Source organism: Macaca nemestrina, chromosome 4 (genome assembly GCF_043159975.1).
Source record: "Macaca nemestrina isolate mMacNem1 chromosome 4, mMacNem.hap1, whole genome shotgun sequence".
In the NCBI taxonomy this organism is placed as follows: Eukaryota; Metazoa; Chordata; class Mammalia; order Primates; family Cercopithecidae; genus Macaca; species Macaca nemestrina.
The window spans coordinates 186,798,577-186,820,874 of record NC_092128.1 but is presented as its reverse complement, the minus strand read 5'-3'; the positions used below and the strand labels follow the sequence as shown (position 1 = coordinate 186,820,874).

At 56.0% G+C, this 22,298-nt stretch overlaps 1 protein-coding gene and 1 non-coding gene across 8 annotated transcripts in view; one reads left to right on the top strand and one right to left on the bottom strand.

Moving 5' to 3' along the window:
• LOC105472548 (1-acylglycerol-3-phosphate O-acyltransferase 3) overlaps window positions 1-22,298 on the bottom strand; it is a 122,484-nt gene that overhangs the window by 55,140 nt on the left and 45,046 nt on the right. The window contains exon 1 of one of the 7 annotated variants that reach the window (XM_011725914.3): window positions 11,645-11,662. The exons of 3 other annotated variants lie outside the window; for them this stretch is intronic. The gene's annotated coding sequence lies outside the window, so the exon portion shown is untranslated. Of the gene's footprint in view, window positions 1-2,458; window positions 2,474-7,409; window positions 7,427-10,731; window positions 10,747-11,644; window positions 11,663-22,298 lie in introns of those variants that run through there. 3 more of the 7 variants (XM_071095785.1, XM_071095783.1, XM_071095787.1) reach the window with 3 other exon arrangements.
• Window positions 17,620-17,722, top strand: LOC112425071 (U6 spliceosomal RNA). Its single transcript, XR_003016070.1, has one exon. It is a non-coding gene; the product is annotated as a U6 spliceosomal RNA (small nuclear RNA).

Below are 22,298 nucleotides of genomic sequence, written 5' to 3'. Positions count from 1 at the left end.
GCTGCAGAGCTGGGGTCCCAGCAGGTCACCTGACCTCCCTGGCCTTGGCTCCCCCTCTTTGAAGTGAGCGGATTGACCCCACCGGCTGTCCCAGGGGCGCCCGAGCTGCAGGTGTGGGAGCCAGGGCCAGGGCCGCAGCATGTGAGCATTCCGTGTGACCCTGCAGTGGGGCCTAGACCTGGCTTAGGAACAGCTGGGCGGGCTCTGCTACCGTTCAACACCCTGGCTTCCAACTCGAGCCGCCATCAGGGAAAAAGCCTGGCATGATCCGTGTGCTTAACGCACTTGGAGAGCCGCGGCATTGCCCCAAGCCCCGAGCCCTGGCTGAGGCTTCTCCACTCCTTAATTTCCAGAGTAGGAGAGGTGCTGTGGGCCCGAGGCCGAGCTCCTCCGTGGCCGCCTGCGACGATGAAGCCAGGTTGTCGGAGCCTGAGAAGCAAGGCTGTCCTTCCTGCCCCACGCCTGGGTCACTGTCTTTCTCGTCATAAAGAAAAAAAAAATGCCTTCCTGGGAGAGTCATTCCCTTTCCATGTCTGAATAACAGATTCCCCAGATGTCAGGCGGACCCAGCCTGAGGCCCCAGAACACCCCTACCGAGCAGTGAGCATCTGTGGGCCCGGCCTCAGGTCTCTGCAAGCTCCACGGAGGCGCCAGTGCCCAGTACCGAGCAGTGAGCATCTGTGGGCCCGGCCTCAGGTCTCTGCAAGCTCCACGGAGGCGCCGGTGCCCAGTACCGAGCGGTGAGCATCTGTGGGCCCGGCCTCAGGTCTCTCCAAGCTCCACGGAGGCGCCGGTGCCCAGTACCGAGCGGTGAGCATCTGTGGGCCCGGCCTCAGGTCTCTCCAAGCTCCACGGAGGCGCCGGTGCCCAGTACCGAGCGGTGAGCATCTGTGGGCCCGGCCTCAGGTCTCTGCAAGCTCCACGGAGGCGCCGGTGCCCAGTACCGAGCGGTGAGCATCTGTGGGCCCGGCCTCAGGTCTCTCCAAGCTCCACGGAGGCGCCAGTGCCCAGTACCGAGCGGTGAGCATCTGTGGGCCCGGCCTCAGGTCTCTCCAAGCTCCACGGAGGCGCCGGTGCCCAGTACCGAGCGGTGAGCATCTGTGGGCCCGGCCTCAGGTCTCTCCAAGCTCCACGGAGGCGCCGGTGCCCAGTACCGAGCGGTGAGCATCTGTGGGCCCGGCCTCAGGTCTCTCCAAGCTCCACGGAGGCGCCGGTGCCCAGTACCGAGCGGTGAGCATCTGTGGGCCCGGCCTCAGGTCTCTCCAAGCTCCACGGAGGCGCCGGTGCCCAGTACCGAGCGGTGAGCATCTGTGGGCCCGGCCTCAGGTCTCTCCAAGCTCCACGGAGGCGCCGGTGCCCAGTACTGAGCGCAGAGGCCGCCCTGCAGGCCGCTCCGGGATGTCAACTGACCTCTAAGGCCACTTCTCACTGTAAAAACTGCAGGGTCATTGTGGGCTATGCTGGCCCTGCCCTCCTCCTGAACAGCTTCATGCCTGCCAGGGCCAGGCGCTTGGGTGCACTCCCAGCTGGGGACCCTGGCTCAGCCTCCCTGGGGCTGGAGGGAGGCGGGATCTGGGTGCTGCTACTGGGGGGCGCTGCCCCTGGGAATCCCAGCTCTTACACTTGCTTTTGTGGTGTGTCCCGAGCCTGCCTCCTGCTCCCTCGCCACTCAAGGCCACCACATGGCCCAGTGTGTGACATCAACCAGTGCCCACACAGCAAAGCGTGCTAGCACAGCACGGCACTTTCGTGACTTTGCTGAGCTCTCCAGAATTGGCAGGTGCTCCCCACTGCTTCCTCATGCTCTCAGCTGAGAAGTCCCTCTGTCCAGCCTCCACACTGGTTCTGTGCATGGCATGTGATTGGCATGTGAGTGGCATGTGTGGCATGAGTGGCGAGGTGGTGTGGGTGGCATGTGAGTAGCGTGGGTGGCGTGTGAGTGGCATGTGAGTGGTGTGGGTGGCATGTGAGTGGTGTGGGTGGCGTGAGTGGCTTGGGTGGCGTGTGGCTGGCGTGGGTGGCATGTGAGTGGCATGGGTGGTGTGGGTGGCATGTGAGTAGCGTGGGTGGCATGTGAATGGCATGTGAGTGGCATGTGAGTGGGGTGGGTGACATGTGAGTGGCATGTGAGTGGTGTGGGTGGCGTGTGAGTGGCATGGGTGGTGTGTGAGTGGCTTGGGTGGCGTGTGGCTGGCGTGGGTGGCATGTGAGTGGCATGGGTGGCGTGTGGGTGGTGTGTGAGTGGCGTGGGTGGCATGTGGTATGATATGGCAGCACGTGGGTGGCACGGTGTGGCTTGCTCTGTGCTGTGGCTCCTCCACCACAGACATGTGGCCTCCTCATGCTCCCAACTACCTGAATGTCGTCCTGCTCACGACCAGGGCTTGACCCCGCCCATCCGCAGGTTTCCGCTGTCCCCTCCTCCGCCCCACCATTGCCGCACACCTCCTAGTCTTACCTTCCGGTTACCCTGCAGGGTCTAAAGGAAACAGTTCTTTTCTTCCAGGTCCTTTCCTCTCTCTGACACCTAAGCCATGCTGACTGTATAACCTCCTAGTGGAGGCCCAGCCTCCTGACTCTACCAATGAGGTTGCGCTGCCACGCAGGCCAGGGCCAGGCAGCCGACGGCCTGGGGACTTGCGGAGTCTCTATGGCCTCTTATGAAGTCACCATCCCTGAGCATGGGCACAGCAAAGGAAGGCAAGGCCTGGAGGCCCCTCCTTCCGCCCTTGGGAGGTGGGGACGGGCACACTGCGGCGAGAGGGCTGGCACGTGGGAGCTGGTGCTTGGGGGGCTGGCACGCTTGAGGAGCTGGTTCTCAAGGGGCTGGCATGTGGGAGCTGGTGCTTGGGGGGCTGGCACGCTTGAGGAGCTGGTTCTTAGGGGGCTGGCATATGGGAGCTGGTGCTCAGCGGGGGCGGCTGGTGCTCGGGGTTGGGGAGGAGCTGGTGCTAAGGGGAGCTGGTGCTCAGGGCCTGGTGCTGGGGTGGGGAGCTGGTGCTCGGGGGGCTGGCATGCCGTGCGCCTATGTGTGCCTGTTCTCCAGCATCCAGGTCTCAAAACCTCATCACCCAAACCACCAAGGATGAGCGATGTGGGGCAGACACCTGCTCCATTGCCCCTGCCCCGGTACAGCAGCCGGTCACGACTGAGAAAGGAAGCAGCACACCAGGCGCGGCCGGCCCACACCAGGCCGGCGCATGGGGCCCCCAGGCTGTTCCAGACCAAGGGCCTCCTGCCTTGCACCCACAGACCCTGCCCAGCTACTTAGTTCTAACCCTCTGGCGTTTCGATGCCACCATCCACTCTCCACGTGAGGCTTGCAGCAGGCGTGGGAGCGCCGTCCTCTGGCTCTTGCAGCTGGTGCTTGGGCCTGTGCTTGGATGGAGGCCGCCGGGGCCTCTGGGTATCTGGTATGCGGCGTCCTTCTCTCCTGACTCTCCCCTCACCCTTCCCATGTGCTGCCCCTCCCTCACTCGCTGCTACATGCCGAGACTACTGGAGTCTAACACCAGCGCCCAACTGCTTCCAAGCTGTGCCTCAGTTTCCTCAACCATAAAGAATAACAACACAAGGACGCCAGCAGGCTGTGGAGAGCCAAAGACCCCCGGGGTGCACTGAGAACAATGCTGGGCATGGAAAATGCCAAGAAGCAGCCAGGAGTGTGATGACATCATCGATACTCCCAAACCTTTCCCCACGGAGGAAACAGATGGCAGAGCTTTAAAAACTACATGACGAAAGCAAACACAGACCACTGGGATTGCGGCAGACTAAATAACTTCTGCATGACAAAGGGAGCGACAGGGTAAAGAGACGACCCTCCAGCGAGAGAAGACCCTGCAGACCACATGCCCGATGAAGGCCCAGCATCCACGGGATAAAGGGGCTCAGACTCACTAGCAAGAAAGCAAATGACAAAGGACCCAAATGGCTGTGCCTCGGAAGGAGCCACGCCGATGGCCAGCAGGTTAACGAAGAGCTGTTGGGCATCACTAACCATCAGGGAGAAGCAAATCAAAGCCACAGGGAGGGGTCGTCTCATGCCGTTCAGATGGCTATTATCAAAAAGACGAATGTAACAGGTGTTGATGAGAACGCAGAGAAAGGGGACCTGGCACACTGTGGGGGAGAGAGAGGGTCCATCAGTGGGCCACTACACAAACTGTCTGGAGGGACCTCCAAAAGTCAAAAATGGAACTACCGGCCAGGCGTGGTGGCTCACGTCTGTAATCCCAGCACTTTGGGAGGTCGAGGTGGGCGGGATCACTTGAGGTCAGGAGTTCGAGACCAGCCTGGCCAACATGGTGAAACCCGATATCTACTAAAAATACAAAATCAGCCAGACATGGTGGCGGGCAAATGTAATCCCAGCTACTCGGGAGGCCGAAGCAAGAGAATCGCTTGAACCCAAGAGGCGGAGGTTGCAGTGAGCCAAGATTGTGCCATTGCACTCCAGCCTGGGCGACAGAGCGAGACTCTGTCTCAGAAAACAAAAGGAACTACCGTAAGGTCCAGCAATTCCCCTTCTGGGTATGTATCTAAAGGAACTGAATCCAGTGTGTCGAAGAGACACCTGCACACCCTCATTCACTGCAGCACCACCCGCAACAGCCGCACGATGGAGGCAGCCCAGGTGCCCACCAACAGACGAATGGATAGCAAGCGTGTGGTGGTAACAGTGTTATTATTCGGCCATAAGGAAGAAGGAAGTCCTGTCACTGGCAACATCACAGACGAACCAGGCAGACTTGACACTAAGTGGGTAATCAGCCAGTCACAGAACGACAAACCCTGCATGGCCTCACTCACACGAGGAGTCGGAAACAGAGATCTGGCTGGAACTGAGAGGAGCACGGCGGTTACCAGGGGCTGGGGGCTTGTGCAAGGATGGGCAAGGGAGGTGCTGATCAAAGGGAACAGTTTCAGTTAGACCGGAGGGACGTGTTCGTGATCAGCCGTGCTGTGTGGCGACCAGTTAACAATAACGTATTGTATTTCAAAATCGGGAAAATAATAGATTTTTAACATCCACACCACAAAAAATGATGTTGGTGAGCTGATCGACACGTTAATTAGCTTAATTAATCTTTCTACGATGTACACATAGATCACACGGTACTCCATAAATATACGCAATTATATTTTGTCAATTATAGATAGATGACAGGTAGGTAGGTAGGTAGACGGACAGACAGACAGACAGACACACACACACACACACACACACGAGATCCTCTTCAGGTAAAAAGCAGAACCTGTATGGAACACTGAGATAGTTGGAGCTTTTCACCATGCTCTTTACAGCAAACCTAGAATGTTTAGAATTATGGTTTTACTTATTTTGAAATAACGGATTTTGGTATAAGACCTTTGCCAAAATCCCCTTCCAGTGGTGTTTCTGATGAATGGGAGCTGCCCTGTCTGACTCCTGACAACCATGCTGGTGGCTGCGGACGCTCAACGTCAATCAAAGCCGAAGCACGTGGCAGTTCTCTGCCTGGGAGTCCCGCTAACGTGGCCGATGTGGTGTCCTATTTCCATGTGGCTCTTCAGTTTTTACCTCCACATCTCTTTTTTAAGGTTAAGAAGAATAAAGCTCATTTGAACATATTACACCCAAGCAAATGTCACAGGAATACAAAATCTCCAGATTATTTCCCTGGACCTGAAAACTGAATGATTTATACAAAACTATTACAAGAGAAGAACCGAGTGTCTGTTGATGCAATTTCCTGGAGGCTTCCTCTGAGCCGCAACATAAAATAGCATGATTTTAGGATGTCAATGAAATCTTTCTTCAGATAAACCCCATGAAGATTCCTCATTCCCTTTCTCACACAAGTGACTGAACGAAACTCCAGGTGTGATTAACCTCCCCTCACCCCAGCAGTGGGAGGTCACTAGCACCAGACGCGGGGAACATGGGAGGACCAGCACGCAGGTGTCACTGACACCATTTCTAAAAGGTCTCTGTTTCCCTCGCTGACACTCCGCCTCGTCCAGCGTCCGCCCGGACCCCGGGTCTGGACGGAAAACCAACCTGCAGAGCAGCTGGGCTGTCCAGTCATGGGGCCGTCGAGAAAAGGCAACGGCAAATCCACCCAGGGCCCCACGCTGAGTCCCTGACGAGCCTCAGACGTGCGTTCACCCGAACTCTAGAGCCCCCATAGCCCCTGCCCCAGGATCTCACGTAGGGGGGCCATAAAAACAACCTGTAATGCGGAACAGGAACATGCAGGAAGGAGGTGGCATCCACCCGAGGGGAGAGGGCAGCAGGCCCCTTGCATCTGTCACCAGCAGCTTGAGGATGCACGCCAGCCTGCCGTGGGCCACCGCGGCCACCATGAGGAGACGCCTCCTGCCGCCCCAGGGTGGGGAAGCTGGACCCTGGAGCGGCCCCCTGGGAATGTACCAGCAAGCCCTGCTTCCCTCTGCCCCCTCAGCCCAGGTGTGCACCCCCACCTCATCCCCGCCTTCCCCTCATCCCAGCAGAAACACCCACCCACCCTCACCCCCCCAGGCCTGCCCACTGTGGACACCCACAATCGGGGGCTGCAGCCTCTGAGTTCACTGGGCAGAGCTTGGTGCCCCCAAGGTCTGAGAGAGGCCCAGAGAACAGGGACAGTAAGAAAGATGATGTTGCTGAGACACCACGGCGAGGTCCCATGGGCCACGCTGAGGTCGCACGGGCAACCCTGAGGTCACACTCAGTGGCAGGTGCTTTACACAAATGATCCCTCAGCACTCAGCATAGCTCTGTCCCGCTAGCTCCACTGCCTCTGAAAATAATCCTGCCCAGGACCACAAAGTCACTGGCAGGCCCAGGACGGGGAACCGGGCTGCACTGGTGTTGGTACCTGAGCCTCCCACCCCACTGCACAGCGGCTCTACCCCAAGACCTCCCATGACTGCGTCCCCAGAGGCAGGGTACCCTGGAAGGGGAACCTGACTTCTCTCTGCCTCAGACTCTCTGTGGAGTGATGGTTGACAACTATTCACCACTTTCTTCAAAAACACTGTGATTCGTGACTTCCTGAACCTGAAAACATGGCTGGACGACGCACATAGAACCACCAGGACAAGGCACCCTGGGTTCCAGGAGGACAGACACTCAAGTCCTCTCTCTCCGGCACGCCTGGGCTGTCGCCTGGGCTGTCAGTGCTCCAGAGAACGCGTCTGTCACCTGCAGGCCAGACAGCGTCCGTTGCATTTATGAGGTTAATGAGACGCTGGGAGCCCGCTGGGAGCGCCATCTCACCAACCCGTTTATCTGGATTTAGCTCACGCTCAGCCAGGCGGGAGCCGTCTCCAGGCCAGTGACAGGGGCGGGACCTCAACACGGAGAGTCAAGGCCCAGCATTCGCGGGCCCCACAGCCCCTGCTGCCCATCCTGCCCACCCTCTCACCTGAGGAATGCAGGCCGCACCTTCTCTCTCCATCCCAGGGAGGAGCAGCGTCCACAGGCCAAGCCCCTGCGGGTGTCCCCTGTCCTGCCACACACACTGGCTCTGGCAGGCCACGTCCAGTTCCGCAGGGACCAGGCCTTGCCCAGGACAGTGGCGCCCGGGGGGAGGCGGCTTTGCCGTGGCCAGCAGGCAGCACCGTCTTGTTCTGTGTGCCAACCCCACTTGCCCTTCACATCTTTCAATAAACAAATAAGGACACAAATAAAAATAGAAGTCCCACCGTGGGAAGGCTCCTGGCTTTGACTCGCTCTGGGGTCAGCGCGGGCTGTGGTGGCAGAGGCTCCAGGAGTGTGTGGTGACAGCAGGGAGTGGCTGACAGGGTGTCCTTCCAATCCACACAGGGACAGGGCGCAGGTTACTATGCAAACCAAACAAAGCACACACAGCCCGCGTGTGACCCGGAGCCAGGCCCGTCTCCTGCGCTCTGGAGCCCGTCGGAACCGTCTCATGCTGCCACTGCCGCACGGTACATGCCCTGCTTCCATGAAAGGTGGGCACACAAAGCCCCCCGCCCACATGAGGCACCCGCTACAGGAGCAGCGGCCTCCTTCTGAGGTCACGGGGGACTGGCCATCGGGGCCCTTCCACTCAGGCACCTCACACTGAAATAACGAGAACGCACGTACTTTTCAAAATGTGGTATGTCTGGCCAGGGTGGCACGCTCTGCTTCCTGAATTGTGTGGCCTCCTAAAGACAGTCACAGTCACGTGCAGACAAGGTGGGGGTGGTGGGTACACACAGCTGAGGAACCTGCCGGAGCCACCCAGGGCGGGACCAAGGCACAAGCTCCGTAGGGCAAAAAAGAGGATTGGCGTGGGGATACAGTTCAGCTCATTGTGAAACAAAATTAGACAGCGTCGTATCTGTAGTATCCGTAGGTGGCCAAACACACGCAAACACACCCTCCTCAGTCAATCTGATGACGTTTCCAGTAACGAGTGCCCCAGCTTGAAATGCATCCCAGAAGGAAAACTCCTACATGGAAAGTGATTTCTAAACAAGATGTAGTTTCAGACGTGAAATCTGTTGGAACAATTATCACAATTCTTAAAATGCACATGTATCAGCTTGCTCTGAGTAAAAACACTTAAAACCTAAGTCAAACCTTAAGACAGAGCAGTGAACTGCACGGATCACTGCAGCCTACAGTCGGGAGAAGCAGAGGCCTCTGTCCCCAGGCGGGAGGCACTGACCCCTCCAGAGTGCTGCCCACGCTGGTTTGCAGAATCTCTTGATGAACCTTACCCTATTTCACTCCCTCCCTCGGGGTGAGGGGAGTGGGGAAACAGAACTCGGCTGCTCCCCTGAAATGACGGGGCTTGCCACCTTGCCTGTGTGTATATTCCTTAACGCTGTGCCAGCGTTTCTCAGCAGGCATTTTCAAAACAGTGACCGTGTCAAACTCAGGGCAGGGGTACGCCTGGAGGCCCCGGAGAAGATGGCCCCTGGGGCTGGAGTTGAAAGCATCGTGCCCTTGGCCTGCCCCAAATCGTTCCTTCTTATTGTGCAGAGGAGCCTTCTGCATCCGGCAAGGATCACAGCTTCCGGTGGGCCGAGTGGTTATTCCATTTCTGCTGCGTCCGGGAGCCGTGTCCAGCTGGTTCAGCTTCCCAGGGCACCGGGCAGCAGGCGCCACATCAGCCCTGCCAGGATGCAACAGGCCCAGCTCCTTGGAGAGGGAGCGTGCGAGACCAACAGGAAGAGTTCCACAATGTGGGGCAAGGCGTTCTAACTTGAGCTGGGGTGCCTGCTCCCAGGGACGTCAGTCACCCTCACCAGGACCCTCTGCAGGCCAGGCCCAACCTGGCAGCTCCGTGGCCCCGCACATTCACTCCTCACATCAGCTTACAGATGAGGAGACCGAGGCACAGAGAGGTTCAGCAACTTGCCCAAAGCCACACAGCAAATCCGTAGCAGAATCAGGACTCAAATCCAGGCCATCTCACCATGAAGTCACTGCTTCTATAGATAGGAGCCAAGGATCACAACCCAACCAAAGTGCTTATCTCGCATCTTCACTGGAAAGGAGGTTTCCCATCAGCTGAGAGCACTTGAGCCTCTAGCTGGAAAGAAGCCTACAGCGATTTAAGACAGGAAAAGCAGAGAGGCGCCGGGCATGTGACACACGTGAGGCGGAGCTTCCTTTTGCTAACTTCTAAAATCAGATCTCAATGGATTGGGAAGAAACAAAAACTCAGTCCTCCAATCCACCTGGAGCCCCAGCCCCGACAGCCTCACGGCCGGGGAAGACAGACCCACCTACCCCTTCAGCTGCAGTAAAACATTTCAAGCAAAGAAACACACCAACTTTTGAACTCTGTGGGTTTTTTTAAAAAAGATTTTGTAAATTTAGAAATATATATATACCTACTATGTACATACCACAAAAATTAAAAATACAAGATTTTGTAAATTAATGGTATTTTATAAAACAGAGTAATACACCTTGCTGTAGAAATTTTAAACCAAGACGAGGTACATGGTCAGAAGGGAACGCTCAGCCCTCACCCCATCTCCATCCCCAGGACTGACCACTGTTAAAATCTGGTATTGGCTGGTGGCTCATGCCTGTAATCCCGGCACTTTGGGAGGCTGAGGCAGGCAGATCAGGAGTTTGAGATTAGCCTGGGCAACATGGCAAAACCTTTTTTTTTTTTTTTTTTTTTTTTTGAGACACAGTCTTCCTCTGTCACCTAGACTGGAGTGCAGTGGCGCGATCTCAGCTCACAGCAACCTCCACCTCCTGGGTTCAAGCGATTCTCCTGCCTCAGCCTCCCACGTAGCTGGGATCACAGGTATGCGCCACCACGCCCAGCTAATTTTTTTGTATTTTTAGTAGAGACGGGGTTTTGCCAGGTTGGCCAGGCTGGTCTTCTTGAACTCCTGACCTCGTGATCCGCCCACCTCGGCCTCCCAAAGTGTTGGGATTAATGGCATGAGCCACTGTGCCTGGCCCTCATTTTTGTTTAAAAAATAAATAAATAAGTAAAGCCTGCATAGCTCACAGAAGCCACCCCGGCAGCACGACGCAGAGCACTTTTCTTAAATGCTGCAGCATCAAAACCTAGGAATGCGCAGCGGGGGCCGGGGTTCCTCTCGTGCACACGTGGCCCCTGAAGCTGCCTGTTCTCCGGGAGAATGAAACACCCGAGCCAACCCTGGGCCACCCCAGGGGATCCCAGATAAAATCACCCCCAGTCCTGCCACACAGACGTGCACACACCCTCCCTGCTGGACCGCCCCTGCTGTCCTACACGTTACCTGACGTGGTCCCCAGAGAAACAGCTTGTGCAGCCAAGGACAGGGGAGTGAAGGCTCAGTACCCCCTCGCCGCCAGTGCGTTACTCAAGAATGCTCCAGACTTCACTGCTGCCGGAGGACAGGGCTGCAGGGCTGGAGTCCATGTCCCAAGCAGGCATCTGTGTCTCAGGCAAAAGGCTACAGATGACCTCTACCATGGTGCTGACCCAGCAGGGGAAGGCAAAGCCGCAGCCACCGTGCCACTGAATGTTCCAGTGGCCACAGTAAAACACAGAGAAAGGTGGAATTAACTTTAATGATGTGTTTTACCTAACCCAACATATCCAAAATATCACGGACTTCTCCATTGGACACTGAAATCCAGTACATATTTTCAGCTCTCAGGGCCTCACACTTGGGCCTTGCCACTTCTCCCGGGCAGGCAGCTACATGGAGCCGGCGGCCACCACACCAGAGAGGCCAGCTCTGGGTTTGTTACTCCCAGGACATTTGCAGCGGACAAGGCTTGGCCTGCCCTGACGGAGGAGGCGGAGAGGACTCTGGAGTCCTGCTGTGGCACGCCCTGACAGAGCTCTGTGTGGGAATGTGGGCGCTGGAGACAGGCGCAGGTCAGATGCACGAATGTCAGAGGTGCTCGAGTTGACCCAGGGTTACGGGGTGCAGGGGCAACAAGCCACAGGGCTACAAGGGTCAATGCCCCCTGAGGGGACAGAGCGGAGCTGGAGGCGCTGGGGCTGGGGCTGAGGAAGAGTCCAGCCCAGAGGGCACGGACTTGGAGACAATATGGGGTCTGAGACCAGGACCCCAAGCTCCCGTTCTCCCTCCCCCTGTTGTCTACCCACAATGACTCGGGTGCCTCAAAGTCAACCGGAGAAGACAGAGTTCTGCTCAGAGGCAGCCCCGCTGGCCTTACCTTGTTGGACCCAGGGGGCAGGTCGCTGGCTGGAGTGTGTGAACGGCACAAGGTGGCAGAAGTATGGGGCCCTGGTTTTTATCTGCCTGCCCAGGCTGGGAGGGCAGGGCAGGGTGGGGAGGAAGGAATCTTGCTGGATCCTCTGTTGCCCGAGGAGGGGGGAGGACTCTGCCCTCCTCCCCGCATGACCCAGAGTCTCTGCAAGCCAGGACGGCGGAAGCAGCCAGCAGCGTGGCTGGGAGCAACCACAGGAGGGCCCAGGACTGTGCCTACAGCCGCCCACAGCAGCTGGACCAGTGCCAGCAAGGGGAGAGAGTCCTGCTAGGGTCGGCGCCATGGCCGTCTTCCCATTCTCATCATCACAGGGAGACTGACCACGAGGACATGATCGGGCCCCACACCTACAAAAGAGACCAAGTCAGAAGTCGAATGGCCACTTGCCGGCTCCCTGGCTGAAGTGCAGTGAGGAAAGACTTACAAAGAAACAGGAAAATGCCTCTTCTCACGCGGCTCAGGTAAAGGGTCAAAGACACACAGGACTTGAAATCCTGACCACTCTGCCAAGTCGCAGGAGGCTCTGGCTGCCATCCCAAAACGCACCCTCTCACACACCTCTCCGACATGTCAGCCCTGGACTCAGCCCACAGGGTGACAGCCCAGGCCCCCTGCGGTGGGGTGGGGCTCAGGGAGAGTCTTCAAAAGGAAAAGCCCAGGTATGCCCTTCTCAACTTTCCTGCCTGGAATGCAGATGAAACAGCCGGGGCAAGGCAGCCATCTTGAGACCGGCGAGCAGCAGCTAGGACAGAAGCCGGGGCCTGAGCACGCAGTCGGAGGAGGCCGGGGTCTCTGGGACATGGCGGGGCGGCGGCCCCCACCCTGACAGCCTGACTGTTAGCAGGAGGAAGACAGATCTGCTACTCCTGAAAGTGCTTGCAAAGGCAGTACCTGCTCCTCATGGGTGCGGGCCTGGGGAGCTGTGTGAGAAGCAGCAGGTATTTGTTGGTCTTAGTCCCTGGTTCCCGACACAAAGCTTGTAAATTCCTTGTCATTTCCTGAGTGGGAAGGGTGGCAGGAGCACCTTTTGTTCTATTTGGTTCTTGTACAAAGTTCTTAAAACCTTACATTTCCTACGGGATGGGAGCGTCTACTGTTACTCCTAACAGGCCCTTCCAATCCCACCTGAGTGACAGGTGACTTGCAGGGCCCTCGACAGCACTCGCTGTCTCCCTGCCATCCTCCCAGAAGGACAGGGGCTGGAGACCAGGCTCCCTCAAAACTCTTGTACAGTGGGCTTCAGGGTTGGTGAACTCACCCACATGCTGGGAGGCCTGTGGACCCCAGCTCCCCAGGGACAGAAGCCCTGGCACCCAGGACCCCCCAGGCCTCACTCGGCACCCGTTTCCCCTTGGCTGTCCATCGGATCCTTCGTAACACCCTCTACAAGAAACCAGCAGACACAGCCAGTGTTTCCCTGAGTTCTGCAAGCCATCCTGGCAAGTGATCAAACTCGAGGGCATCATGGGAACCCCAGCCTCCAGCCATGGGTCATGGGTCACAACCTGGGATTGGCATCTGACAGTGGGGCAGTCTCATGGGACTGAGCCCTGGTCCTGGGGGATCTGACGCATCGGAACTCAGTGGAACTGGGGGCGCCCAGCCGGGTGCCCTGGAGAACTGCTTGGGGTGGGGGGAAACACCCACGCATCTCACTGAGGAAGTGTTCTGTGTTGAGCACGAGAGTGGAGTAGGGAGAAAATCTTTCTGTCCTTTTCACAGGGGACAAACTAACGAGTATTAAACTATGGATCCTGACATCCGGGCAGGCTGCTTCCTGAGGTGTTACCCCGTCCCCGAGTGCATGGATCTGGAGGTACATGGAGTGCCCCGCCAAGAGCGGCTCCCCTACCCCCTATTTCATGCCAGTGTACCCTCCTGCAGCACAAGGAGCCCTGCACTGGTGGTGTGCTGGTGGGCACAGGTCCCCGAGGCTGCGAGCCTCAAGGTGCGCCTGGCCTGGATTCCATCCCCTCTGGGAATGAACCCAGTGCTGTCTGGGTTTGTTCTCCTTGTGCCAGCGCAGACACCTGCAGCTGGTTTTCTTTGGGAAGCACACTCTTCACAAAGTCTAAAACCCCTGTGTGAGTGTGGGGAGAAAGAAACAGGGACCCCTGACACAGAACAGACGTTCACACTCCAGAGCCTGCCCCGCTGGGGACAGGCGCCCCATGCCCAGACCCCACGCCAGCTCTGCCACCACCACTGGGCAGCCGGTCACATCACACAGGGAACAAATGCAGCCAGTCCTCACGGCAGCCCCAACGCTGACAGAGTGCCCTGCCTGGCACATGGCTCCAGAGCCACAGCCCCTGAGCTGGGAGACCCCACACCGACAGAGTGCCCTGCCTGGCACATGGCTCCAGAGCTGCAGCCCCTGAGCTGGGAGACCCCATTGAAGCCCAGGGCACACTGTTGTTCCCCTCAGAGCAGGTAGCTCCAGCCCAGCCTTCAGCCTTTGGTCACGGGTCACGGCCTATGCCAGGGGGGAACCTATGCCCAGCGTCTCTGTGCCCCTGCCATGCAGGTCTCTCTTCCAGGGACACTGTCCCCTATGCACTGCCTGCCTTGAGGGTGGGGTTAAGGAGGATCCCAGGCCAGCAGCCTCCTTCGAGGAACGAAGCAGGTCCCCGCCTGGCTCGGCCCAGGGTCTTGGGTGCCGCACTCCTTCGCACGCTTCCCCTCGTGCTTCCTGTTTACTGATGTGTTCACCACCCTCGCCTCGCCACCCCCACAAGAACAGGGGCCTCCTCCGTCACATCCACTCATTGTCCCCAGGCTGAGAAGGGCCCTGATAAATGTATCACACATGTGCTCCGTGCGACTCCCCCACGAGCCTGGGCCTCCACACGCACCAAGGCCCTCGGGTGACTCATCCTGTCCCCAAGTGCAGGATGGGGGTCCAGCCTGTGACAGGCGCCGGATGGTGTGTGCAGCTCATTAAACCCCCCTCTGTGACCCCACCACGGCAGAAGCTAGCGCTGCCCGCCCTATGCCACTGGGCCTGGCTGCGGGAGCAGAGCAGAGGAGAGGAGGAGCCCCTTCCTGGAGGAGCCCTGAGGAGTCTCCAGCATCCAGCTCCAGAGACTCACACCACAGAGGAGGGCAGCACCAAGTCCAGGCCCAGAGACCCAGCGGGCCGCAGGAGGCCACGGAAACCCCGGCCCAGAGACCCAGCGGGCCGCAGGCGGCCACGGAAACCCCGGCCCAGAGACCCAGCGGGCCGCAGGAGGCCACGGAAACCCCGGCCCAGAGACCCAGCGGGCCGCAGGAGGCCACGGAAACCCCGGCCCAGAGACCCAGCGGGCCGCAGGAGGCTACGGAAACCCCGGCCCAGAGACCCATTGGGCCGCAGGAGGCCACGGAAACCCCGGCCCAGAAACCCAGAGACCCAGCGGGCCGCAGGAGGCCACAGAAATCCTGGCCCAGAGACCCAGCGGGCCACAAGCGGCCACAGAAACCCCAGCCCAAGCACATCTGTACTCGAGAGAATTTTCTTTCTCGAAGCACAAAATGGCAGAGTTCCTTGCAAGCAACCTGACTTTTGAAAAAAGCCAAGACACTGCTATTTTGGCGTTTTCTTGCATGGACAACAGTGAGTGGCTGCCCCAGAGCAGAAGCAGCCCCGCTCCTCCCACGAGCATCTCCTGTCCACACATCTGACTGGCACCAGCCTCAAACCCTCCTCCTTATACCAGCCTCATCTCTTTCCACCTCGGTGATGCGATCAAGGATTTCAACTTCCAAAAAAGGAAACCTTTTCCATTATAAAAAATCTCCCCCAAATAAGGAAGCCTGCATTCTCACAACAATCTATCGAGTATTTGCTAAACCTTCACAAAGATTTAGCATCAAGAGACAGAGAAATCAGGAAAAGAATGTCCCAACACTCACACTGACGGTGACCCCCGGGGAGCTGTGAAACGTCCTCTCCACACTCACCCCACGTCCTCTCCACACTCACCCCACGTCCTCTCCACACTCACCCCACGTCCTCTCCACACTCACCCCACACCTTGGTGGGGGAGACAGGCCCGCCCTCCCCAGACACCCAGCTTGGGGTGGGAGGCTGTCAGGAGGTTAGAATCTTGTTAACAAAGTAATTAATGCTTTATCCCCAGGAAAAAAAAAAAAAAAAGAGAGCTCATAGAATCAGCAACGTGGAGCTCATTACTGATTAACAAAAGAACCACCACGAACCCCGGCTTTTTATCGTGGACCGAGGGAAGTGACTGGGAAGTGACCGTCAAAGGCACCGACTGCACAACTAACAAGCGCTCCAGAGTGCTCATTACCTGGTGCAGCCCAGAGTCTCACCCGCGGGAAACAAACTCTTCTTTCCTTCTGTCCCCACATCCAACACTCAACACAGAACGCTCTGCTCTCCTCAACAGGTAGGGATTTCAGCATTAGAAAATCCCACGGTGCCGGGGCTCGCCCTCGAGACTGCCCCACTTGTGACCTGTGCTCCTGACCACCTGGCCGGAAGCTGGGGTTCCCACGGTGCCCTCCTTGAGTCTGACCATTTGCTAGGACGGCTCACAGAACTCTGGGAAACTGTCTGCTGGTTTATTATAAAGGGTGTGACGAAGGATCCGGATGGACAGCCGGGCGGAGAGGGGCACAGGGCGAGGCCTGGGGTGACCAGAGCACAGGGGCATCCAGTGCTTCTGACCGACCAGCTACAGGGTGGGTTTCCAATGACCCCTCCTCGGGTTCAATTAATTTGCCAGAGCAGCTCACAGGACTCAGGGAGACATATTTACTGGTTTATTATAAGGATGTTAGAAAGATACACACAGATGAAGAGATGCACAGGGCGAGGTATGGGGCAGGGAGCTCAGAGCAGGTGTGCCCTCCCCAGGACTCCACCCTCCAGGAACCTGCCCGTGCTCAGCAGCCTGCAAGCCCCCTACACCCTGTCCTTTAGGGAGCCTGTAGAGGCCTCATGACACAGGCACGATTGAGCAGATCACCAGCCACTGGTGATCCCCTCCACCTCTGCGGGCTCCCTCCCCTCCCCAGAGGTCCACCGTGGAGTTCCAAACTCTAATCATGTGGTCGGTTGCCCTGGCAACCCGTCCCCCATGAGGCGGTCCTGGAGCCTCAGCTGCAGTCACCTCAGTAGCAAACAAAAAGACACTCAGCAGTAAAGGCTGTAGGAGCTTCGTGCCCGGAGCCAGGGCCAGAGACCAAACGTATGTTTCTGATTACATCACATTATCACACTCACCAAGCATCACATGCCCAGCGCGCTGTCTCCTCTCAGCCCTGAGTCACACACACTCACATTCAACACTCACACCCTCTCTCACACACACACACTCTCACACTGACACATTCACGCTTTACACACACCCTCACACACACACTCACAATCTGTCACACACACTCTCACGCTGACACATTCACGCTCTACACACACACTCCCACATTCTCACACTGCCACGTTCATGCTTTACACACACCCTCACACACACACTCACAATCTCTCTCACACACACTCTCACGCTGACACATTCATGCTCTACACACACACTCCCACATTCTCACACTGCCACGTTCATGCTTTACACACACCCTCACACACACACACACACACACACACTCAGGGCTGGAGACAAGATGAATGCCCCAGCATGCAGTGGGGGAAGAAATGGACTAAAAAAACGCAGCCGCGCGCTCTGGGAGGGATGCAGATGTGGTCACACCCCTGCCTGCAGCGCACTCCTGTCCCTTCTCCAAGTTTCAGGTGACAACCGGGATCCTGTCTGGAGACCCCCCGGGGACTCCGAGCACGGAGATGCAGATGCCCGCACAGCACCCACGCACCAGGAAAGCTGGTTTGAAAACACCACGGAACCAAAGTCCGGGCTCCAAGATCTTTACGCTATTTGGGAAGAAAACAGAGACGCCCATGCTTGCGTCAGCCGTACATGCACTAAAACCGGAGCGAGGCAGAGGAGATGAGTGTGGCCCCTGCAGAAGGGCGACAAGCAAATTCGTGAAGCGTTCCATATTTTTTGTTGGCATGGATGTGGGGAAGAGGGAACACCTCTACAATTGTAAATTAGTACAACCACTACGGAAACAGCGTGGAGGTTCCTTAAAGAACTAAAAGTAGATCCACCATTCGATCCAGCAATCCCACTCCTGGGTATCTACCCAGAGGAAAAGAAGCCATGAGAGGAAGAAGACACAGGCATGTTTGTAGCAAGACGATTTGCAATTGCAAGGATACAGAACCAACCTGAGTGGCCATGGACTGGAGAGTGAATAAAGAACACGTGGTCCATACACACCACAGAATACTACTCAGCCATCAAAAGGGACAAATGGACTGGAGAGTGAATAAAGAACACATGGTCCATACACACCACGGAATACTACTCAGCCATCAAAAGGGACAAATGGACTGGAGAGTGAATAAAGAACACGTGGTCCATACACACCACGGAATACTACTCAGCCATCAAAAGGGACAAAATAATGTCTCGCAGCAACTTGGATGGAGCTGGAGGCCGTTATTCTAAGTGAAGTGACTCAGGAACGGAAAACCAAAAACTCTGTTCTCACTTATAAGTGGGAGCTAAAACATAATGGGCAGGGAAATTGGGAAGGGGGTGAGGGATAAAGACTCTATATTGGGTCTAGTGTACACTGCTCGGGTGACAGGTGCACTAAAATCTCAGAATTCACCACTAAAGAACTCGTCCGCATAACCAAAATTCACCTGTACCCCATACACTATTGAAATTTTTAAAAAAAGAAAATAGAGACACCGGTGAACTTTTGTGACGTCAAGCATGCATCCTAACATTTAAGGACAATGCTCCAAGAATGTAAATGATTGACAGATGTGTGACTTCTGCAACAGGAGGAACAGAAAATAAAAAAAAAACTTCACCCAGTCCCACAGCAGGCAGGAAAATGAAGGAAAAGAATGTTAAATAATAATGATGGTGATGGTAAAGTAGAAAGTTAACTCAAGACAAAAAAAGGAAAAAAAAAAAAAAAGAAAGTTAAACACATAAAGAATCACAAGTATAAACGGCATTTAAAATTTAGCTGTCAGCCGGGTGGGATGGCTCACATCTGTAATCCCAGCACTTTGGGAGGCTGAGGCGTGCAGATGGCTTGAGGTCAGGAGTTCAAGACCAGCCTGGCTAACAGGGTGAAACCCTGTCTCTACTAAAAATACAAAAATTAGCTGGGCATGGTGGCACACACGTGTAATTCCAGCTACTCAGGAGCCTCAGGCAGGAGAATCACTGGAACCTGGGAGACGGACGTTGCAGTGAGCCAAGATCGTACCACTGCACTCCAGCCTGGGTGACAACCCCGACAACACCCACAACACCCAAAACCCCTACAATAACACAACCCCTACAACACCCACAACACCCACAACCCCTACAACACCTACAACCCCTACAAACCCTACAACCCCCACAACCCCTACAACCGCACACCCACAACCCCCACAACCCCTACAATACCAACACCCACAACACCCACAACTCCAACACCCACAACCCCTACAACAACCACAACCCCAACACCCACAACCCCAACTCCCACAACCCCCACAAGCCCCACAACACCCACCACCCACAACCCCCACAACCCCAACACCCACAACCCCTACAACTCCAACACCCACAACCCCTACAACACCCACAACCCCAACTCCCACAACACCCACAACCCCCACAACCCCAACTCCCACAACCCCTACAATCCCAACACCCACAACCCCCACAACCCCAACACCCACAACCCCTACAACACCCACAACCCCAACTCCCACAACACCCACAACCCCCACAACCCCAACACCCACAACCCCTACAACACCCACAACCCCAACTCCCACAACACCCACAACCCCCACAACCCCAACACCCACAACCCCTACAACCCCAACACCCACAACCCCTACAATACCCACAACCCCAACTCCCACAACACCCACAACCCCCACAACCCCAACTCCCACAACCCCTACAACCCCAACACCCACAACCCCAACACCCACAACCCCTACAACACCCACAACCCCAACTCCCACAACCCCCACAACCCCAACACCCACAACCCCAACACCCACAACCCCCACAACCCCCACAACCCCAACACCCACAACCCCAACTCCCACAACACCCACAACCCCCACAACCCCAACTCCCACAACCCCTACAACCCCCAACACCCACAACCCCTACAACACCCACAACACCCACAACCCCTACAACCCCCACAACCCCTACAACCCCCACAACCCCAACTCTCACAACACCCACAACCCCAACTCTCACAACACCCACAACCCCCACAACCCCAACTCTCACAACCCCCACAACCCCCACAACCCCAACTCTCACAACCCCCACAACCCCCACAACCCCAACTCTCACAACACCCACAACCCCCACAACCCCAACTCTCACAACACCCACAACCCCCACAACCCCCACAACCCCAACTCCCATAACCCCCACAAGCCCTACAACACCCACAACACTCACAACACAGTTCTGCCTGTGAAGACGCCAACTCACCCACCCTGTAGATAAGGCAGCGAAAGGAGTTATGTGGACCCCCACCTGCCTGCCTCCTCCCCTGTGTGCCACACATGCCCACCCTTACTTTAAATGTGCCCACTTTCTGCTCCAAAAGCAAAGTGCCTGCAGGTCACCGGGTGCCGGGAGTGGGGAGAGAGAACAGCTTGGCTCTGGGACAGGAGCAAGGGGCCACATGCTCTGCCACTGTCACTCTTCCTAGAGAAGCAACAGACGTTACCCAAAAAGGAGCAGCCTGAGGATCTTAGACACGGACATGAGCATGAGGCAGCCACAAACAAGACTCCAACTCTCCCAACTATCAGCTCAACAACACCAAAAACTCGACCGAAGTGAAACAAAAACCCAGAAAGGCCAAGAGCAGAAACCACACACGGGACGATGCAGGCATCTGTGATGTGTGTGCGCGAATGTGCATGTATTTTAACTGCAACTCCCTAAAATACACAAAATGACCATAGCCCTGGTCCAAACACACCAATCATACCTACCGATACAAAGAGACTCCAATCACCTACTAAAAGGACAACATTCACACTAGTTTAAAACAAACCCCAACTCTGCAGATAGAAGAGAAAGACCTAACAGAGAAATTCAGCAGAGGCTGGGCGCGGTGGCTCAAGCCTGTAATCCCAGCACTTTGGGAGGCCGAGGCGGGTGGATCACGAGGTCAGGAGATCGAGACTATCCTGGCTAACATGGTGAAACCCCGTCTCTACTAAAAATACAAAAAAAAAAAAAAAAACTAGCAGGGCGTGTTGGCGGGCGCCTGTAGTCCCAGCTACTTGGGAAGCTGAGGCGGGAGAATGGCGTGAACCCGGGAGACAGAGCTTGCAGTGAGCCGAGATCAGGCCACTGCACTCCAGCCTGGGAGACACAGCGAGACTCCGTCTCAAAAAAAAAAAAAAAAAAAAAAAAAAAAAAGAAATTCAGCAGAGTTAAAAATACATGAAATAAATATATACTGGGAAAATGCAAAAAAAAAAGGGTCCGATATCATGATATTAGACAATATCAGGCCAAATGAAATAAATGAGACAAATCAGGAATATCACGCTTAAACTAAAATGCTTAGAGCAAATACAGTCATTCGATATATTCACGCCAAATAACCCGACACACTTCATTAAGCAGAAATTCAGAGGATGCCACAGAAACCCATCTCAGCACATGAAGGCAGGAGACACGCGTGTCCCTTCCAACCCGAGAAAGAACACGCGGGCAAGAAATAAGCACACGAGGCTATCAGACACATAAACAACAAAATTAAAGCAGCAGCGCATAAGGAGAAAGAGGCAGTTCTGTACTTGATAAGAGAGAACACACTTTTCTGTTTTCAATATCCCGTGGAAACATTCATAAACAGCACCCATATATGAAGCAGTAAAGAAGTTCTCGGCCGGGCGCGGTGGCTCAAGCCTGTAATCCCAGCACTTTGGGAGGCCGAGACAGGCGGATCACGAGGTCAGGAGATCGAGACCATCCTGGCTAACACAGTGAAACCCCGTCTCTACCAAAAATACAAGAAAACTAGCCGGGCGAGGTGGCGGGCGCCTGTAGTCCCAGCTACTCGGGAGGCTGAGGCAGGAGAAGGCGTGAACCCGGGAGGCGGAGCTTGCAGTGAGCCGAGATCGCGCCACTGCACTCCAGCCTGGGGCACAGAGCAAGACTCCGTCTCAAAAAAAAAAAAAAAAAAAAAAAGAAGTTCTCAACCAATACCAAGTAATAATTAAAATACAAACAACATTCCCCAGAAATTAGTAACAAAATCAGAAAACAGGCTTTTCTATATTGAAATTTAAGGCCAGGCACGGTGGCTCACGCCTGTAATCCCAGCACTTTGGGAGGAGGAGGTGGGCGGATCACGAGGTCAGGAGATCGAGACCATCCTGGCTAACCCGGTGAAACCCCGTCTCTACTAAAAATACAAAAAAAATTAGCCGGGCGTGGTGGCGGGCGCCTGTAGTCCCAGCTACTCCGGAGGCTGAGGCAGGAGAATGGCGTGAACCCGGGAGGCG